The following is a 17,909-nucleotide window of genomic DNA, read 5'->3' as shown; positions in this document are numbered from 1 at the left end:
TTCTTTGGAGATCACTTGTAGCCGAGTAAGAGTGTCTTCCATAAACACGGTTTTAACAATGAGTCCGTAAGTGACTGTGGAGGCCAATTCTGGATCCACACATCCTTCCACAGTGGGAACATTGGTTTCCGGGCAGAAGTTGATCACGGTGTGGATTTGCTAAGCATGCCTTCCTCCTAGCACATTTCTCCCTTGCGTCCTGAGTTTGAGTGTCTCTGAAAGGGCCTCTACAAACACAGCAACCTCTTTGGAAACATTTGCAAAGTACATTTGCAAAAAAAGAAAAACAGCCTTTCTTTTTGCACTCAGCTAATTTCCTCACGCTTCCCTCAGCTCAGCTCAGCTCAGTGCTAGGGAATGGACAATTCTAAACTGGAATGCATTGAAATGAGCTAACAGATATAAATGATCAGAGACTGGAATTTGACTTCTTGAGGAAAGTAAGCAACTCATTCCCTCCTTTCGGAGGGGAAAATGATCTGCTTTCAAGTTCTTTCTTCTTTCTAATAAATGCAGATGTGGTAAATAAATAGTAACATTTTAAAGTTTGCAGTTGCTTTCTTAGTGCTGTTGCTAGCTGCCAACATTACAAGGACCAAATGAGACAGCTTGAGAGGTTAACCACCAGACCCCTGCTGCCTGCAGCTTAGCATTGTCTATCTCTTTCTTTCTCTTTCTCTCTCTAAGTGATAAGTCTCCAGTGCTGCGTAAAAGCTCAGCTTACCCCCAGCATGAGAGCACAATGGTTAAGCAAAAGCTTCACCTGTTGAATTTCTACCCGTCATGGGGCAGAGGAAAAAAAAGTTAGAAACCATACAGGGCAGAGTTGGACTATTAACAGCTCACAATCTAATCTGAGGGAAGAGGTGTGTGTTTGGCAACACTTTTCGGAGATAACCAAGAGGAAGCTTAATTGCACTTCTGAGGGGAATGAATTTGAAAAATGTGGGCCTGCTACCAAGAAATCTCTAAGCTGTAGAGAACTCTCTTGTGGCTCAAGCACTGACTGCACTGTGACTCAGGTTGTGCATTTGAACAACAGCTCTGACCACAGATTCCCCATCCTATCAAAGGCCAGTAACTATAAATCTACTCAAAAGGCATGAGCAAGCATTTTGAGGGTCTTGTTGGAACCTTAAGCGGACAGCACACTCATCAACCTATCCCCTCATATGAATAAAATCAGCAGTTTGTGCAATATAAAATAAAATTACATCTTAAAATGCATGTCAGATGCACATATCTAGGTAAGCTTGCTTAAAGAAATGAAGTTTTTAGTGGGTGTTGAAAACAATACAGCAAAAGCACCTCCTGCCTCCCATCCATGGGGCAGGGATCATGCAGTTCCTCTCTCCACCTACAGGGGACTTATGTAGTCTACACAGAATGTGTGTGGCAATACTCTGAGCTAGAAAGGAAGCGGTTGTCTGAATTCTACTCTGTCGCTAGTCTTAATACACTTCCCAAAATCACAAGATTCAGTTGTGCTTGCAACCTCTCCTGATCTAAATGTCAAACTGTTCCGGGTCATTTATGGTTTGCTGCTCTGGAGGAAAGCTACTTAAGCAAACTGCTCTGTGCTCATCGAAGGAGGGAGGTTTTCAGAACAATATGTCAAAGTTGGCCCTCAAGAACACCATAGTCAGCCGCTGTCCTTAGCCTCCTTTTGCTAGTCTGTAAGAGTGTAGAGAGGGCCTTCAAACAAACAGCATTTTATCAATGGAGAAGAAGAAGGGAGGTCTTGCTTGCTGATACAAAGAGGGACAAGTTAGGAGCAGGATGAAAACCTTGAGTATGATTTCATTTCAAATTCATGCTGAGGAAGATATGATGGGTATTAGTAAGAGAATATATTGATTATAACAGATCCTCTACAGACCCACGTGTGTGAGTTAACACAAATGAAAAATGCCTTGTGCCTGTTTTTAAAATATAGGGCTAGCACATAAGGAGCCCTAGTAGCAGAGTTTACAGTAAATCCCATCATTTTAGATTTAATGACACATAGGAATATGTTTTTAAATCTTTTAAATATGTTCCTGCTCCTTAAGGCAGCTGTCCCTGTTTCCCCCCTTTTCAATAAAACAGACCACAGATTGCAAGGTAAGTTTAAAATGCTTTACTTACAGTTACTAGGTCTCAGACTTGCATCTTCCTTCATAGTAACAGTAAATATCCTCACTTGCAAAATATACAGCAAGGCGGCCTCAGATACATATCTAAGGCAGAGAGCTATATTAAGGTGCATTTGTCTCCATCTCAAATAGCATGGGGGTGGGTGGGGAAGGAACAGGAAATGGAAATAAGCCTTACTTCCTCCCTCCTTGGAGAAGAGGGAATGTGACATCACAGAGTCTACTCTAGTAATTCAGAACTCTGTCTTCCTTAACCTCTTCACATACTAACTAGCACTGTTAAGTCTGACTGCAACTCTCCCACAAAAGATTCATACTGAGCTGTTTCGTAGCTAATCTTAGCTGACTGTCCTTTTCTATGATGCCTTGTTTCCTATTGCTAGGGTGGGGGGGGGACAGTAACTCTGCTTTATATCCTGCCCTATTCTCAAATTTTTACCATTCCCCTATCAGTATCAAGATGTTTCGTCTTATTGATCCTTAACCTGGAAGAAATGAGCGTCTAGTTAAGGTGTGTGCTGCTCTGGTTATACATACTACAGGACACTCGTTTAATTGTATTAATGTACTTGCAGATTTTCTTAGTCTAGACAGGCCTTAAAATCTCATCTGATAGTAGCAAGGAGAGGCCTGTAAACTTCAAATCTTATTAGTCAACCCCTAATTCTTTGTAACATCAATCTGTTAGCCACTTTAAAAAATGGAGCTTGTCTTGAGCGGCGGGTCACACCAATACCACTCTCCCTTCTAAACAGTGGGATGAACACCAGTATATACTCCAGTTTTGTTTATTTTTTAAATGAAAACTCACACACAAATACACACCATTGAACTCAATTCCAACAAAGCCTGTGTTCCTTTTGCCTGAGGTGGAAGCCTTGGAGCTGCACTAATTTGGGTGGGAGGAGGAAGAAAAACATAGAATCATAGAATTGCGAAGTTGGTAGGCACACCAAAGGTCATCTAGTCCAACCCCTTGCAATGCATGGCCCTTTATAATACAAAGATGCATCACTCTGGTCAAATGAGCCAAAATTTGACGCCTACAAGCATTCCTTTGCAGGAATTCCTTTGCAGCATTAAGTAATACTTTGCAAGTATGTGAGGTAGTCTAGCCTGAGAGTTGGTAAGTGGCCCAAGGCAGGAAGTGAGCAGAAAGAACGAGGAGTTGAGTGAATGTGAGTTTAAAATGTGAAACTGCAAATGCTCAGAGTATTTTCATTTCTATTTTTCAAGGCTGGCAAAGAGTGTTTTTCGTTTGTGTTTCGCTGAGAGTTGTGAAACTCTACAGGCTCAGAATAAAGGTAAAGGAAAAGGACCCCTGACAGTTAAGTCAAGTCGCGAATGACTCTGGGGTTGCAGAGCTCATCTCGCTTTACTGGCCAAGGGAACCAATGTGTGTCTGCAGACAGTTTTTCTGGGTCATGTGGCCAGCATGACTAAGCCGCTTCTGGCAAAACCAGAACAGCGCACGGACACGCCGTTTACCTTCCCGCTGGAGCGGTACCTATTTCTCTACTTGCACTTTGACGTGCTTTCCAACTGCTAGGTGGGCAGGAGCAGGGACTGAGAAACGGGAGCTCACTCCGTCGCAGGGATTCGAACCATCGACCTTCGGATTGGCAAGCCCAAGGCTCAGTGGTTTAAACCACAGCTCCACCTGTGCAGGCTCAGAATACTATTACTAAAAAAATTAGAAAAATCCAGCCCATGAATTACACCATAATAAATTTTAGCCTTTCAGATACCTCAAGCCTTATTTAGTGTTACCCTATTTCATGTGTTCCTTTTGGGGGAAAGGGGGGGGGAGACTTATTTTAGGAATTGCACCAGAGTCCGCAGCCACCTTAATTTAGCTTTGCTAAGGAGAGTCAGCTTCAAAAACTATTTCCCTCCAAGTTAAGGAAAACTAGGACTTCCCCTAAAGTCCCAGTCCTCTATTGTGCCTTCTCTATAAAAAGCATCTGGGCTGCATAACTACTGTAATAACAGGACCCCTAGTCCTGCATGTAGGATCTAAAGGAGGAATGCCTTGGGGGAATGTGGCAAGGCTTCTAAGGACCCTGTTTCCCATTTCAGAGAGTGAAGAACAGTGCAGGCAGCTGCCTCTTGTAGGGAATTCCTTCTGCTTGCTTGTGCAGTCAAGAAATATGTAAACCTGGGCATTCCCAGGGCTCAGCTCCTCCGTCTAGTCCAGGCCTGCTCAGCTTGCGACTGAGGTTCCAAACTCTATAATTTCTTAGCTGGCCCCTCTGCAGCAATTATTTGCTGTGAGTCTTGGGAGACCTGCTCCCTGCCTTGCAAGACTTTTTATACCTGGCCTGGGAAGGCAGGACCCTGACTGACTCCAACTACAAAAGCTGAGGCTGATGAACGGACTCTTAGATTGGTGTATTTTTTTAGGGGCTTTTGTTTGGGGTGGGTTGTTGCTGATACTGACGTCATTTTTTGTATCTTCTTTTTTTTATAGATCTTACAACTTGTGTGGAAATCGTTCAGTTTGGTTGTGTACGTTCTAATGTGTTTTATTTATTGCTTCCAGCAACTTTTGTTAGGTTTGTAACTATGTAAATCTTTTTCATGCTGCAAGCCGCCTTGAGCATGGTTTTAACCATGGACAGGCAGCTGGTATCAGCTGGGGATAATGATGGGGCATTCCAGTTCAGTGGAACCTCGGTTTTTTAACATAATCCGTTCCGGAAGTCTGTTTGACTTCTGAAACGTTCGAAAACTGAGGTTCAAAGGGCTGCCAGCAAGTTCAGTGTGGAAAATTGAGAAACACGCCTTGGAAGCCATTCGACTTCTGAGGCGCGTTCGAAAATGGAAGCATTCACTTCCAGGTTTTCATCATTCAGCTTCTGAAATGTTTGGCAGCTGATATGTTCGAAAACCGAGGTTTGACTGCACAGTGAATAAACTGTGCTGCTCCGGGACCCAGGCTACAAATGCGCAACACAAACCACGCAAAGGTGCATTGTTGTGTACGTTTGTTCTTTTTCAAAACATGTATTTGTTTCTTTATTGTACATGGTTTAAGCAACAACAATAGTAAATTTCTTATACCCTGCCCATCTAACTGGGTTACCCCAGCCACTCTGGGCAGCTTCCAACAAAATCACCAAACTCTCTAAGCAGTGGGGTTAACAACATCCTGGGATTTTATGCATTAGGGTGACAGTGTCCTTCAATACACTTCAGCTGCAGAAATCTAAAGCTCTGGTCTGTGCTCGACTCGCTCCTTCAAACTACTGGCATTCTGGGGGTGGCCTCAGTCAGTCCACTTGGCTCAGTACCAATTGGCAGTGGTTCTCCAGGGTTTCATGGTTAAATAATGGAATGAAGGAGAGACGGACGTACAATTCCACAGAATCAACAAGATGCACCTATTCTTGAGTGTGGTTGCATTTTGGATCATGGCTTATTTTTCTTTCCCATGAGGCTTCATGCAAATACTCATCAAGAGCATGCCTTTCAGAGAGCTGGTAAGCTGCCATTTCTGCCAGAAACAGTCTTACTCTGCCCATTTCACATCTTGTTGGCTGGGGCGCCCAGGAAAGGCATGATGTCACCACTGAGAGCTGATTCACAGAGGGCAACACGCTCACTTGACTGTACCACTGTAGACTACAGGTGCTTCATTCCATGTTCCAGACACCCTGCACAGCAAATGCAGATCCTCCAAGTGTCCCTATTTTCCAGGGACGCCCCTGCTTTAGAGAAGCCGTCCCAGTGTCTGATTTGATCCCAGAATGTCTCCCTTTTCCTTAGGATGTCCCTATTTTCATTGGATAAATGCTGGAGGGTATGGAGTTTTCTGACCTCCCGGGTCGTCTGAAGACAATCCTGTATAAGAAAGGGTTTTTTTTAATGTTTAATGTTTAATTATGTTTTTATATACGTTGGAAGCTGCCCAGAGTGGCTGGGGCAACCCAGTAAGATGTGTGGGGTATAAATAGTAAAATTATCATTACGGAAGGGGACATCCCTATTTTCATCGGAGAAATGTTGGAGGGTATGCGAATGGGTGGGGGAAAATGTACCTGCATATGGGATACCTGCACACTGCTTAATATTTTCGAGATACAGAACAACACATGAGTGACCTGAAAACAAGGTCAAAATAAAAAAATTCCTTCCAGTAGCACCTTAAAGACCAACTAAGTTAGTTCTTGGTATGAGCTTTCGTGTGCATGCACACTTCTTCAGATATATTCTTCAGGTATCTGAAGAAGTGTGCATGCACATGAAAGCTCATACCAAGAACTAACTTAGTTGGTCTTTAAGGTGCTACTGGAAGGAATTTTTTTATTTTAACTATGGCAGACCAACACGACTACCTATCTGTAACTGAAAACAAGGGGCTGGGAGGGAAGTGGAGGCTTTGTTTGTTTTAAGCTAGCCTTCATCTTGGTCTGCTAGTTTGCATGTGCAGGGATTCTCCCTGCCCCATGTTATTCAGCAAAGCAGCCTCCCGCCTGTTCCTCAGTGGAGCAGCCTAGCAATAGCTAAATAGCTTCATCTATTCTTCGTAAAATAAGGTTGTGAAAACCCTGACTATGTTCCCAAAGTGAAAGACTAGCCTGTGCTAATAAAATATACACCTGAATTCTGAAAAACATCGTTATCAGCCTTACCTTTTTATATATTGTAATCATTTGCCGTAGGTGATGAATAGCCTCTGGATTTTAAATGATTTTGCATTTTAATGCATACGGTCGCCTTCACAAAGTGGTTATATTTTCATGCACATAAGTGTGTGGAGAGCCATGAACAGAAATCTGTTGAGTTCCACCAGACCAGACGTCTGCATTCTGGAAGGCTTGTTGCAGCTAATAAATTGGGCTAAAACTTTTTTCTTTCTTTTTTTAATTTTATGAATTCTGCTGTAAAAGCAAATCTCCTTTCTAGACTTAGCATAATTGCAAGACGCTGCTCCCGGTGCCAAAAAATGTTAACTGTAAGTTGCAAATGTGGACGCACTTAAGTAGAACCAGATGTTTGTGTGGAAGGAAAGACTCTAGGAAGGCAATCAGTTTACCTTTGGCTGGAGAGTTAATTTGCAGGGCAACTTTTCAGCACTGACTATGCAATTGCTGGTAAATGGCATACAATTCCTTCATTACATCCTGATTCTACACACAACACACATACACGGGCTGAGAGAGAGAGAGAGAGAGAGAGAGAGAGAGAGAGAGAGAGAGAGAGATCTTCCACTCAAAGAGGTATATCATAGCCTTCACTGAAAAGGAGCATTGTATTAAGTGTCAGTTTTACGTTCATCATGCAGCACTAAAAAACTTTTATGAAGCCACCTTAATACCTAATCAGGTATTAGATGAAGCCAAATTAATCCCCAATCAGGTATTCCGTCCCTGGGAGCAGATTGGTGATAAAATTAAAATAAGCTCTTGACAGCATTCCTTTCTTTTCTTTTAAAACATACACACACACCAAAACTCAAAACCAAGGCTGTACACTAAAAGCACCCAATTCCATACAGTAGGCATGACCTGGCAAAGGTCAAGCACTGTTTATGTCCTTTTTATTTCAGCTGGAGATTTGCATTCCCATTCCTATGAAGCTCAACGGACTATGAATGTACTTACTTTTTCCCTGAGGGTGCACAGTTTTTCAAAACAGGTCACAACAAGTATGTTTTGACCATTGTAGCATGATTTTTAATTGACGGCCATGCAATGCAATTGTTATATGTATAATAATAGATCGATGTCAAAGACCAAAATGGTTGGAGGAAGCGAGAGGAGAATAAATGTGTTTCCATATAGCCTTATTAAAAACAGAAACAAAAATCTGTCTAGATGTTGCCCCACATAAGTCTTGCAGCAGGGGGGAGGCGCACAACCCCAAAATAATTCTTTTTCACCAATACAGATAAAGCAAATAGCATGAACATCACTGTAGGTTGGGAAATATATCACCTTCCTGAAGTTGCTGGACTACAGCTTCCACCAACCTTGACCATTGGCTATGCTAGCTGGGGCTTATGGGAGTTGGAGTACAGTGGTACCTCAAGTTAAGTACTTAATTCGTTACTTAAACCGCTTCTTAAAAAACCATCTTTAGATGCGGCCACGATGGCCAACTATCGCCCAGTCTCAAATCTTCCATTCCTGGGCAAGGTGATTGAGCGAGCGGTTGCCGAGCAACTCCAGGCACGCCTGGAAGAAGCGGACCATTTGGATCCCTTCCAGTCGGGATTCAGGCCTCATCATGGGACTGAAACTGCCTTGGTCGCACTGGCTGATGATCTCCGGCGGGCTAGGGACAAAGGTGAGAGCTGTTTCCTAGTTCTGCTGGATCTCTCAGCGGCGTTTGATACCATCGACCATAGCATCCTTCTGGACCGTCTTGAGGGGCTGGGAGCTGGGGGCACTGTTATACAATGGTTCCGCTCCTTCCTCCTGGGCCGTGTTCAGAAAGTGGTGGTGGGGGATGAGTGTTCAGACCCCTGGGCTCTCACTTGTGGGGTGCCTCAGGGTTCTGTCCTCTCCCCCATGCTTTTCAACATTTACATTCGGCCGCTGGGAGAGATCATCAGGAGGTTTGGGCTGGGTGTTCATCAGTATGCGGATGATACCCAGCTCTACCTCTCTTTCAAATCAGAACCAGTGAAGGCGGTGAAGGTCCTGTGTGAGTGTCTGGAGGCGGTTGGAGGATGGATGGTGGCTAATAGATTGAGGTTGAATCCTGACAAGACAGAAGTACTGTTTGTGGGGGACAGGAGGCGGGCAGGTGTGGAGGATTCCCTGGTCCTGAATGGAGTAACTGTGCCCCTGAAGGACCAGGTGCGCAGCCTGGGAGTCATTTTGGACTCACAGCTGTCCATGGAGGCACAGGTCAAATCTGTGTCCAGGGCAGCTGTTTACCAGCTCCATCTGGTACGTAGGCTGAGACCCTATCTGCCTGCGGACTGTCTCGCCAGAGTGGTGCATGCTCTGGTTATCTCCTGCTTGGACTACTGCAATGCACTCTACGTGGGGCTACCTTTGAAGGTGACTCGGAAACTACAACTAATCCAGAATGCGGCAGCTAGACTGGTGACTGGGGGCGGCCGCCGAGACCATATAACACCGGTCTTGAAAGACCTGCATTGGCTCCCAGTACGTTTCCGAGCACAATTCAAAGTGTTGGTGCTGACCTTTAAAGCCCTAAACGGCCTCGGTCCAGTATACCTGAAGGAGCGTCTCCACCCCCATCATTCTGCCCGGACGCTGAGGTCCAGCGCCGAGGGCCTTCTGGCGGTTCCCTCATTGCGAGAAGCAAAGCTACAGGGAACCAGGCAGAGGGCCTTCTCGGTAGTGGCACCCGCCCTGTGGAATGCCCTTCCAGCAGATGTCAAAGCGATAAACAACTACGTACCTGACATTCAGGAGACATCTTAAGGCAGCCCTGTTCAGGGAAGTTTTCAACGTTTGATATTTTATTGTATTTTTGTTTTCTGCTGAAGCCGCCCAGAGTGGCTGGGGAGGCCCAGCCAGATGGGCGGGGTATAAATAAATTATTATTATTATTATTATTATTATTATTATTATTATTATTATTATTATTATAGGACTGGATACCGACATTGTGTTAACACCCTTCTTCCATTTCCAGCTTTTGTGCCTTGATTCCTCCAGCAGAAGGGCTACTCAAGAGGGACGGTATTTTATTGGGCAATACAATTTTATTGGGCAAAATAAGCCCTGATTGCGCCCAGAGGCCCTATTAATAAGCTGGAAAAGTCAATGTGAAGTGACACTGTATGGGACTGGAAAGGATAGATTTGTTTTGTCACATAGGCAATTCCAGAATTCCACTTGCTTTATGAAGGAATTTAAACTTAGAAAACACGCTCTGTTCCAGTTCATGCCATGTGTTACTCAACTTGGGTGGTACACCGTAGGTGAGGGCATTGAAGTGAATCTGTGGCACATTGAAAGGAAACAGAAAGCAAGGAACAAACAGTCTTGGATTTGGGTTGCTAAAGCCTGGGATCAGATTTCAGCTTGGGCATGAACCTCACGGGGTGACTTCAAACCAACCATCACCAGACCAACTCATTGGATATGTCTGAGGATAGAAGGAAATGGCTCCCATGCCTGCTATCCAGAGCAACTTGAAGGAAGATTGAAAAAAATGAAAACAAAAATCACCACACCAAATTATTTGGCGTTCCAAATGAGAAACAGTCACACCTGTTAAGAGTGGCAGAGTACTTCCACCGTCAGAAGTGCAGGTAGAGGAAGCCCAGAAGAGGACTTTACAAAGGTCCGTATAGTTAAAGCTATGGTTTTCCCAGTAGTGATGTATAAAAGTGAGGGCTGGACCATAAAGAAGGCTGATCGCCAAAAATTGATGCTTTTGAATTATGGTGCTGGAGGAGACTCTTGAGAGTCCCATGGACTGCAAGAAAATCAAACCTATCCATTCTTAAGGAAATCAGCTCTGAGTGCTCACTGGAAGGACAGATCCTGAAGCTGAGGCTCCAATACTTTGGCCACCTCATGAGAAGAGAAGACTCCCTGGAAGAGACCCTGATGTTGGGAAAGATTGAGGGCGCAAGGAGAAGGGGACGGCAGAGGACAAGATGGTTGGATAGTGTTCTTGAAGCTACCAGCATGAGTTTGACCAAACTGCAGGAGGCAATGGAAGACAGGAGTGCTTGGCATGCTCTGGTCCATGGGGTCACGAAGAGTCAGACATGACTAAACAACAACAACAGTTTATGCATTGTATAGCTTCTGCTTTGTGCTGAAGAAACACTCCTTTGATACCTGAAGAGAGAGATATCCTTCCAATTGTGAATTGTTTTAACTGATTTTAATATTGTTTTAACTGATTTTAATATTGCATTCTTATATTGTTGTCACCTGACTTCAGACCTTATGAAGGGCAGGCAAGAAATCCAATAAAACAACAACAACAGTTTGCTGATGAACATATGCGTCACCCATTGCATTTGTACGACCACAATCTAACCCGTTAAGCAATTTTACCTTCCAATTATTTCAGAGTTAGAGCAATGTGCTAAAATTCCCTCACTGAAATAAACAGAACTTGAAAAATGCTTATCTTGGACTGGATCATAGTCATTAGTACATCACAATTTACCTTTCCCTGTTGCCTGCCTTATCACATGACGACTTCCCTGTTGTTTCTTTCCGTTCTAAAAACAACCTTAGCTTTTCAAACCTCCCGTCATATGTTCTTTTTTTCTTGTTTCATTCCCTGTTTCAATATCTTATGTATAATTTGCCCTTCCAGATGAAGGGCGCATATAGGAAAACATACAGTATTTGAAATGTGTTTGCATTGTGGATTTACATGACATTAGTATATGCCTAGCAATTTTCTATTTCTCTCCCTGTGCATCCTCTCACTCTGTTTGCTTTCTTTGGCTGCATGCAGACAGGAGGCTTTCATCAAGCTGTCTGTAGTGACATGAAAGTATTTCCCCCTGTGTAGTTGCAGTTAATTTAGAACCCAGCACTGTGCATGAGCAACTGGAGTAACTGGGTGCCTCGTCTTCCAGTATCATGAGAGAGAGAGAGAGAGAGAGAGAGAGAGAGAGAGAGAGAGAGAGAGAGAGAGAGAGAGACGGACAAAAACCTGACAGTGATCTCGAATGCACAAAGTTGGGGGTAAGATTACACACACAGTAACTGCAAAAGGTATAAAGGGAAAGATTAATGTGCTCACTCATGAAGATTAAAGGAAGCGGTAAAGGCGACTTTTGCAATTGAATTAAGGGAACGCTGTGATTACAGCTGGCGTTCAAGGGTTTTCTCTTGATGTGGTAACTTCCCATTTTTCCATCTGGGGGCTCTTTCACACAAATCCCGCTCCATGTAAAAGTGGCGTGAAGCCTATTCACACCTCCAGCAAACTGGGTAAACTGAATGCACCGTTGAATGCAGAACTGCTTTGTATTGTGTGGCCACCTGCTCTTTCTCTATGTACTTGCCGAACAACAATTTAAATGAAGTCCCCCCCCCCCTTCTTCCTTGTTCTGTTTCCAGAGAGGCAGCCTGCATCTGGGATACACCCACAAGGAGATAGGTGCCTTTGCAAATCCTTGGAGGTGGGCTCTTCATACCCTGCAGTGTATTCAATTCAAGAAGCTGCGATCCTAGAAGAACATAAGAGCTTGCAGGATCAGGCCAGGGAGCCATCTACTCAGCGTCCTGTCCTCACAGGAGTCAACCAGATACTTATGAGAAACCTGCAAGTAGGATCCAAGCACAAAAGCAGTTTCCAGCAACTACCGGTAGTATCCAAAAGCATCACTGCCTTCAGGCTACTCTCCACTGATAGCTATCAATCTTCCATTAATTTGGAGTAACCACAAGTATTTTATTCTAAGGGGCTGGTGGAGTAGAATCTGGGAGCTAGCTGTGGTGGAGAAATCGAGAGAGTGCAATGGACAGGCTGGAGAAGCCAAAATGTGGAAATCTTTCTCCATTGTCCAGGACCCCTTCATTGCTTATATTGTTACAGACCACCTCAGTCTCCATGAACGATGTGAGATCCAATGAGGTACCAGGAGCACTTACCAGAGTTTGTGTTTCCTTTTGGTCAATGAGTCACAGTGGAGTTTGTAGTGTCTTTATGATATATGGTTTATTTACACACATATACAACCTGAGCCTAGATGGAGGGAGGGCAGAGCAGAGCAGAGCATTCACATCCCAAGAGGGTCTCGTTCCTTCCACTGCTGCAGCCTCTGATTTCAAGAGACCCCAAACAGCACGTCTGACCCTCTCTGCAGCACAAAACAGCCCGCCTTCTGTCCTGGCCCCAAGCTTGTGAAACAGGCACTTTGTTCCTGTTCACTTACATCCTCCAAAGTGAAATGCTACACCCTTTATACCCTTTTGTCTCTGTCCACTAACACCCAGCTGGAGGAGGGACCCTACCCCTCCTCATCTGGTATAGCTTTCACCCTTCTAGTGACTTTATTGATGGGTTAAATATCTCGGGATGCGGGTGGCACTGTGGTCTAAACCACTGAATCTCTTGGGCTTGCCGATCAGAAGATTGGTGGTTCGAATCCCCATGACAGGGTTAGCTCCCGTCCCAGCTCCTGCCAAGCTAGCAGTTCAAAAGCATGCCAGTGCAAGTAGATAAATAGGTACCACTGCGGTGGGAAGGTAAATGGCGTTTCCATGCACTCTGGTTTCTGTTATGGTGTTCCGTTGCGCCAGAAGCAGTTTAGTCATGCTGGCCACATGACCCGGAAAGCTGTCTGCGGACAAATGCCGGCTCCCTCGGCCAGAAAGTGGAGATGAGCGCCACAACCCCATAGTTGCCTTTGACTGGACTTAACCGTCCAGGGGTCCTTTACCTTTACCTTTTAATGTCTCTGCCACTATTAGCTCTGTTCTTCCGATGACCCACACTCAGCTGGCTGTGCTGGAGGCCTGGCTCATTAGCATAAACTGAATCCAGCAGTGTTTGGCGCAGTTTAATCAATCCTTGATTAATTCTTCTTTTTACTAAATCCAGAAATTATGGGGAGAATCTGGCACCCTGGAGTCTAAGGGATGCTTGCCCCACCCCAACGTATTAATAAACAAGATATAAATTACCTCCTCAGGTTTTTGCAAAGGCCCTTATGGTCCGATGTATTTCCTAAGCATTTCTGGTGACTGGTTTGGTAACAAAATGACTTATGCCTTTATTCTACCTTACGTTATATGTTCTGTCTCAGTTATGATATTGGATACCTGACTACTACTACTACTGCTGCTGAATATAGCCTAACCTCCATGTGCAAGCTAATCAGGATGAATCCTCAGTTAATAGGTCATGTGGAGAGCACATGTGCAGATTCAGGGTGACAGATTCTATTGCTGGGTCTTAAATGCCAGTTTATGGTGAAGATCTGGCAGGTTTTTTGCCGACAACATCATTCAGTTTCAGTCCTGGCAACAGTCATGCATGACCTCACGTTCTCTAGATGTCACTGCCTTTTGTGGCAAGCTGAAAAGAGAATGTGGGCTATAATGAAATGGACTATGTGTGACACCTTTCACTTGGTGGGGGAAGCTTGACTGAGGATAAGAGACATACCAGTTAAGCCAACTGGCTTTAGCTATATACAGTGTGCTCCACCACCTCCCATCTGGAGGTATTCCTGTTATGCTCACGCTGATGAAATGAACAAGATGCTTCTGCAGCTCAGATGCTAGTCTTGTCCGATACAATAAACATTTGACTGTTTTATCAAAAATGATCTTACAGTTGTCAGGAGTTTCAAGCGGAATTCCACCAGGCGCTTTGATACTCTGCCAATGAATGTGAACTATGAAGTTCTGCTACACAGTGCTGCAAGCTTGTTGATGATTTTGTTTCCGAATATTGCCAGAGTAAAACCCATGTGGAAGTTTCATAGTAACTGTGCCTGAGAATATATTCGACTCCCCAACCCCCCACACAAAGAGAATACAAACTACAGTATAGGGGTACCCTTATTTGCTTGAATCCACTGCATTCCTCAGTGAAAATGTGGGAAAGATTGAATTCATCATTATTTCCCTATGGAAATGAACCAGAGAAAATAATTTACACTTACGCTTTGGGGAGTTGTATACTCTAAAAACCTGTGATTCAAGATGCTGCTGTGTCTAGACACGATACCAAAGCCAGCTGAATCCACGCACTCACAGATGTTTGGGATATTGTCTTATTGGGGGAGTTTTTTGCACAAATGAAATTATTTCCAACTTTGCAGTGTTGTCCTGGAGGAAGAAAATGGAGCAATGCTGGAGAAATAAATGGTTGTGCGCATAGTTACCCATGTACCCAGATGGAAGGCAGCCATAAGTATAGATTCTTTTATGGGCATTCTTCAAAGCAGCTAAACCACTTCTGTAAAGCTCTAATTGGCAGGAAATACATCTTCTAATGGTGCTAACTATTCATTGCCAACAGCAAGAGACCAGGATACCTGGAGTTGTTAAGCAAATCAATGCACTGATTAAGTCAGACTTGCTTTTCATACCCTTACAGAGATGCAGAGCTAGTTTTTTGTATTTAAAGGAGCCCTCTCTAAAGCAAAACCACATCCGCTCTTGCTAGCTGCATGAAGCAAACACCAATCCCCACATGAAATAGCCTACAATTATTGGCCACTAAAATATCTTTTATTATTATTGGCCAACTTCAGTTCATATTAGGGCCTACGTTTTGTGCATGTAGATTGTGCCCTATATTATTACATTGTAAAAGTTGTCTAGGGTGAATAAGCATCAAATCCACTGACATTTATTGCTGTACTTAGCAAAGACATACATTTAAGCAATATTGTAATAAATAAAAATTGATTGCCCGTGCTGGTGAAATAATGTTGACATGAGACATCTGTAGATTCTAGCTTCTGCTTGGTTCAGGAGCGTAACACTAGGAAACCAGAAACCTGCTTTATAAGAGATCTGATTTTTGGGTGCATCAAGATCAGTACAGTGGTACCTTGGTTCTCAAACTTAATCTGTTCCGGAAGTCCATCCCAAAACCAAAGCGTTCCAAAACTAAGGCATGCTTTCCTATATAAAGTAATGGAAAACGTATTAATCCATTTCCAGACTTTTGAAAACAACCCCTAAAACAACAATTTAAAATGAATTTTACCATCTAAAATTGACCATTGATCCATAAGATGAAAGCAATAATCAAGATACTGTACCATAAAATAAATAAGACAGTATTGTAGATGATAAAAATTTAAATTACATTTTTTTTCTTACCTGCACTGATGATAGTCATTGTTTGGATGGGGGGCTTTTACCATTTCTGCACTTACACAGTCAGTCAGTCAGTCAGTAGCTGAACTGGGTTCCACACACTCACAAAAACAAATTAATTGAAAAGCCTCAAAAACAAAAACACAAAATAAATAGCAAAAACAAAAGCGCCAAACTTAATCAGTTCCGGAAGTCCATTTGACTTCCAAAATGTTCAGAAACCAAGGCACAGCTTCTGATTGGTGCAGGTGCTCCAGAAACAATAGCCGATTGCTGCATCAGATGTTCAGCTTCCAAAAAATGTTTGAAAACTGGAACACTTACTTCTGGGTTTTTGGAGTTTGAGAACCAAAGCGTTTGAGAACCAAGGCACCACTGTACAGTCAACAGCCTGGGATTATAGCCAGGAGTCTTTCACCTACCTTATGCTGCTGGAGATCGAACCTAGAACCTTCTGCATGTGATGCAGATGCACTTCCTCTGAGCTACAGCCCTTTTTCAGTAAAAAGTTCAAAACTAAAACAGAAAGTATGAGCGGTGCCGAGCAAGTGACATGCTCTCTACCAAACATGGTGTGGCAAATGTGGACCTGCCTCTGCATAATGTGTGAAATGGCCTTACATCACAAAAGCTTCCTTGGGAGCAGGAAATCTCTCCCTTGAAATTGACTTTTTAGCAAATAAACAGTGCCTTTATTAGCATCAGTGCATCTCCCAGCTAGTGGGCACTTAGGGGGATCAGTCTGTCAGCTCCTTAAATGTCATCAAACTACTTTTAGAAGAAAATAGGGACATTCCTGTCAATCTAACCATAAATGGGGTTTTGTTTGTGTTGTTGTTTCTGGCTTGTTTCTTTTCATTTAAAAAAGCTGTTCTGTCTGACAGGATGATTCTTTTCTGCCTTACACATAATTGTGAGTATTTGTAGCAAGTATCCTTTGGGATGAATCATAATCTAGAACAGTGTTTCCCAAACTTGGGTCTCCAACTGTTTTTGGGCTACAACTTCCAACATCCCTAAATGGCAAGACCAGTGGTCAGGGGTGATGGGAATTGTCGTCCAAAAACAGCTGGGAACCCAAGTTTGGGAAACATCTAGAATATATGAAGCATTACACACTAATGGGTTGGTTGGCATTTGGTGGGAACTGGATTTTGCCTTGATTGACCAAGCCTCAACATAAGATGTTATTCGGAGAGAGTCCTAAAGTAAATGGACCGCAATAAAGCTGTGTGTGTGTGAATTGATTCCTAGAGTCCTGAGAAGCCATTTCATGAAGACAGAAACTGGGTGAAATGTGAGGGAGGAGGGAAGAAAACGCCTGTTGTCTGAGGAAAAGGGAGAACATGTTGGAAACTATCAAGTGAGAGAGCACAGTCTGATGATTGAAAATGTTTAATACCAAGTATGACAATTGTCCTGCTTGAATTTGAAGTGGCTTGGGATGATTTCAGTGGATGGCAGATATCATATTGTTGCATGCGCCTGGTTCCCCCCCCCATCTTCTTCAAATGAACAGTTTTATTCATCATCATCTGCTCATTTGTATGCCACTTTTCCACAAAATTGTGCCCCAAGAGTGACTCACAACATATCAAATGAACAATAAGCATGACAAAACACCACAATGTGCCAGACATCACATCTATATCCAATAGTCAATCTTCAAACATCCAGGCAACAAAGGATCTCTTCCAACAGGGCTGGTTCATAGCAAGGATACTTACTGAAGGTTGGTTTGCCAAAAACAAATGCAAGATCCACCTTCCTCCCCACACTTAGGGTCGCTGTCCCTCAGACAGTAGCTTCCTATAAAGGTCCCTGGCATGTGCTGAGGTTAAGTCAGTGTAAAAGAAGGTTTCAAAACGAAGTGCAAAAATAGGTATTGGGTGCTCAGGCAGCTAAACTGACAGCCGTGGATGGGGCCTGGGAAGCCAACCTCCATTTTGAGTCCTCACAAAATGGCTGTGATGTCTCAGCCGTTACCACTGTGTAAGCCAGTAACCGAGAGATGAGGAGGTTGTGCGGG

The 17,909-nt window shown here is 43.6% G+C and overlaps 1 long non-coding RNA gene across 1 annotated transcript in view; it reads right to left on the bottom strand.

The window, feature by feature from the left end:
* Positions 1 to 15,471: 15,471 nt before the first annotated feature.
* LOC308584470 overlaps positions 15,472 to 17,909 on the bottom strand; it is a 479,498-nt gene continuing 477,060 nt past the window's right edge. The window contains exon 5 of the long non-coding RNA XR_014006808.1: positions 15,472 to 15,682. This is a non-coding gene — a long non-coding RNA (uncharacterized lncRNA). The remainder of the gene's footprint in view (positions 15,683 to 17,909) is intronic.

This window comes from Podarcis bocagei, assembly GCF_964188305.1.
Source record: "Podarcis bocagei genome assembly, chromosome: 3".
Lineage (NCBI taxonomy): Eukaryota > Metazoa > Chordata > Lepidosauria > Squamata > Lacertidae > Podarcis > Podarcis bocagei.
The sequence above is the reverse complement of the archived record's forward strand: the minus strand, read 5'-3'. Positions and strand labels throughout refer to the sequence as shown.